Source organism: Cebus imitator, unplaced genomic scaffold, assembly GCF_001604975.1.
Source record: "Cebus imitator isolate Cc_AM_T3 unplaced genomic scaffold, Cebus_imitator-1.0 Scaffold1, whole genome shotgun sequence".
Lineage (NCBI taxonomy): Eukaryota > Metazoa > Chordata > Mammalia > Primates > Cebidae > Cebus > Cebus imitator.
The window spans coordinates 811,016-815,451 of NW_016107316.1; the positions used below are offsets into that span (position 1 = coordinate 811,016).

Genomic DNA, 4,436 nt, shown 5'->3' on the forward strand with positions numbered 1-4,436 from the left:
TTTTTTTAAAGACAGGGTCTTGCTCTGTATCCCAGGTTAGACTAGAGTGGTGCAACCACAGCTCACTGCAACCTCTACCTCCCAGGATGAAGCAATTCTCCCACCTCAGCCTTCTGAGTAACTGGGACTACAGGCACACACTACCATGCCAGGCTAATTTTTGCATTTTTTTGTAAAGACATGTTTTCGCTATGTTGCTCAAGCTAGTCCGGAACTCCTGCACTCAAATAATCTGCCTGCCTCTGCCTCCCAAAGTGCTGGGATTATTGGCATGAACCATCACACCTGGCCAAAATCTCCATTTCTCTCTTATGAAACATATTCTAATAGAATCTTAGGAATAGTGGGTCTTAAAGTCTATAAATAAAAGAAAAAAATCCATTGACATTAGGAACTTGCAAAAACATACATAAGAAAACAATCAGTGTTTCAGGCACCTACATTGTGAACAAATCACACTATCTACATGTAGCTATTTCGATAGGCCCATAGAGATATCTTTGCCTAAAGACACAGACAAGTATGTTCTCTTTCTCACATTTCAAGGAGAATAAGAGTTGAACATTATTGTACATTGTCTAAGAAGCAATTGCTCTTTAAAACAGACTCAATAAAAGCAAAATGTCTTTCCAAAAGGTTCTAATATTTTTTGCCTTCTAAAGGGTTCCAACAGCATTTTTTTAAATTAAGCAAAAAGTAAACAGAACGGAAAAATTAGTATTCTTCATATTAACTACTCACATCTACATGGCTTCTTACAGTTTAAAACTTTGCTTCAAATAGCTCTTATTTCTTTTTTTCAGATAGCTCCTAATTCACAAAAATTTACTGAGCATCTACTATGGGCAAATATGGTAAATCTAAAAAATCTTCCATGGGTCCCGGCCATAGTTCTGGATGACTTTAGAACCTAATAGAAAACAAACATATACAGAAGGAACATCAACCCAACATCAGAGTCTTTTTAACAGTTATGTAGAACATCCTTTAAGATACTACAAAGGAAAGAGCCTTAAGGGGTGCATGCCATGAAGGAGGTGAGGAGTGAGCTGGGTGGACAGCGCTTCCCAATCCCGCTGATCTCGACAACCATCGGAGGGGCAGCTTCCCCTCCCCCTTTCCACAGCTGTCTATTCTTATACTACAAAACAAAGTATGATTCTTTCTAAGCATCTGAGGACAACACACATACAGAATTTTACAGAATATTTGAAATCATCTCTCTTCAACATTATCATCTTTCAGATAAAGAAAATGAGATCAGGCCTCACTCTGGACACTCATTCAAAATCTTTGGGAGGATAGGCCCAAAAATACGTATAAAAAATAAAATGAAAACACAAGTTCTTATCATCCTCAAGGTGTGAGAAGCAATGTGTTGGACAGTAGGAAAGGGCATCTGAAGGAAGAAAACAACATGAAGAAAGCACTAGGACATGAAAGCGCGAACGCACAGCATGCCAGGGATCACGAGAGATGAGGCTGGAAGCAAGTAGTTCAGAAGTGAGGGTTTTGCATGCCATGCCAAGGCATTTGAGCCCATAGTGATGACAAAACCATGGAAGATTTTTAAAACAAGGAAGCGATGAGATTGACCCTCCACCTCTACAGTGGAAGGAAGGGATGACACATGGAGTATGAGAGAGCAAGCTGGAAGCTGCCTTTCCAGTCCGCTTGAGAAAGGAGGACCTGGAGCTGCCAGGGGATAGAGGAAGTGACCAATTCGAAGAGCACCTGGCATTGGACCTGTCAGGACTAGTAACCAGATGAGGGGATTAAGGAGTGGGAAAACACAACAAGTCGCTGCTGGATGATGACAGTGTTCATCAAAACAGGGAAATAGAGGGAGAAAAAGCAGTTCTAGGAAAGGAATGAACTTCGCCTCAGCTATGCTTAGTGTGAGGGTGCCCAGGGGACATATGTGCACACTCCACACATGGTGTGGGAAGACTGCTCTGGAGCCATCAGGCTGTGAATCTGGGAGTAAGAGACACAGCTGAAGGAAAGCTATGGAAAGACAAGACGACATGAGGCAGAATTCTAAAGAGCTGCAACGGACACTTCCAAAGGCAAGTACTAGGAGCCACCAAAGAGCAGTCTTCTGAGAAGTGTGAGAATGCGCAGACCTGGGGATGGTGGGTCAAGAAGTAGTGGTCATTGTCTAGCGTCCTAGGGTATAAATTTCAAAACTCACCACATAATTCAGCAACTGCAACTTTATTGATGACCTTAGTGAGAGACAGTCCAGGGCGGAAAGCCATATTTTATAGATGAGGAAACTAAGTTTCAGTGTTTAGGTGATCTATCTAAAGTCATGCAGCTTAATTCACACATTTATCCAGTAACCGTCAGGATAACTATGCAAGAGACACAAAGATGCAGTCCTGCTCTGAAAGAGCAAAGCTAGAGCCCAATTTGTCAAGTGCTAAGACAGAGACCTAGGGAGGGACCCAAAGAAAGGTGCAGCCAATTCCCTGACTGGAGGAAGCCTCCCAAATCTGGTCCTAGGCCTTGTAACTGAGCTAGGAAGGAGAAGAAGGACAGTCAGACTATGGCAGGGCTCTAGGAAAAGGGAGCAGCATAATTCACAGCCAAAAACATTCTGTAAGACATTAAGACAGGTAAGTCCAGACTGTTACTTCAACAGAAAAGACTAGAATATATACACACCCAGATGTTCAAATAACTGTTTTGAAAGGTCTTAAATGTAAAACTTTCCCAAACAAAACTATCTTAGTCACCCTTCCAAGGGTGGGGCAGAGTTGGAGGGCAAATACAAACTGGAGAGGGAGAGGGAGTGAGAAAGAATGCGAGTGTGTGCCTCTAAAAGTCAAACGGGAAGTTTTAGCCCTGAAAATGAACACAGATACAGCTTATGTGCTGTACTTCCTGTGCCAGGCATTTCACACTGATTTTCTTACTTAATCCTTAGAAAAATATGTCATTTCTCCCCATTTTACTCAACCAACTTATGTCCTGAGCTCCATGTCACATATAGTACGAGGTGGTGCCCAGATTCAAACCTGGGCCTGACGACTTGAGGCTGTACTATGACCACCTCTGCTGGGCCAGCCTCTACTTCACAACAAAGTCTGAAGACCAAACACAATTACCACAAGCAAGACTCCAAAAAAGATGCTGCCATCTGCCAGATCCTGCCATCCCATTTCATAAAACATCAACAAAAGACTACTTCTCATTTCTAATGAACACAATCTGCTTTGACTTGTTACAGGTCAACTTTTTATACCAGCTTTCTTCTAAATGGAAAGAAATTTAGACCAAAAAGACTTTATGTTGTTCTTTAAAACCAGTTTATTGAAAATATACCTATTCAAATGTCCTAACATTTGAAATGATGTGTCTTCAAATAAGCTGCCTTAAGCAATCTGGCAGTGCCCGGGGTGGTGGTGGGGGAGGCAGAAAGAGAACAGGAAGAAAGAAGCAAGGATGAAAAATCTTACCTAACTGAAAACTTACTTTTAACACACTTCATTTTATAACAAAGAAGACTGTTTTTAAAGCTTACGTATAAAAATATTTATAAAAGCAATAGTTTTAGGTAGATCAGAGAGGATGCCTTTAAGATGCTTATTTTACATAAGGTGGTAAGGAAAGTATTTTCCTCAACACCAAGTGACTTGGTTCAATCTACCAATTAAGCTAGTGTCTAGGGGCACAAGTTGAAAGCCTACTTACTGCTTAGTAATTTATGCCATTTCAAAATAACAGCAACAGGCCAGGCATCGTGGCTCACACCTGCAATCCCAGCACTTTGGGAGGCCAAGGCTAGCAGATCACTTGCAATCAAGAGTCCAAGACCAGCCTGGCCAACATGGTGAAGCCCTGTCTCTTCTAAAAATACAAAAATTAGCCAGGTGTTATGGTGTGCGCCTGTAGTCCCAGCCACTCAAGAGGCTGAGGGAGGAGAATTTCTTGAACCCTTGAGGTGGAGGTTGCAGTGAGCCAAGATGTTGCCAGTGCATTCCAGCCTGGACAACACAGCGAGCCTCTGTATCCAAAACAAACAAACAAACAAACAAACACCAAAAATAGCAACAAGATTATTTTAAAGGGCATTCAAAGAAATGTTTAGCAATTCCCCAAAGTAAATTTGTAAAAGCACACTGAGTTGTTTAGAAAGCATTTTTCAAAAAGAAAACAACAGACATTATAAAATATGGGTAGAGTTTTACCACATAAAGACTTAAAAACTACATATGGCAAAATGCAATAAAAAATAAAAGGCAGGCGGGGCTCAGAGGCTCACGCCTGTAATCCCAGCACTTTGGGAGGCCGAGGCTGGCGGATCACCTGAAGCCAGGTGTTTGAGACCATCCTTGCCAACATAGTGAAACCCTGTCTCTACTAAAATACAAAAAATTAGTCAAGGTTGCAGTGAGCCGTGATCATGCCACTGCATTCCCAGGTGACAG

General features: G+C 41.7%; 1 protein-coding gene across 1 annotated transcript in view; it reads right to left on the minus strand.

The window, feature by feature from the left end:
* MBOAT2 (membrane bound O-acyltransferase domain containing 2) overlaps positions 1–4,436 on the minus strand; it is a 138,661-nt gene that overhangs the window by 99,748 nt on the left and 34,477 nt on the right. The gene's annotated exons all lie outside the window — the stretch shown is intronic.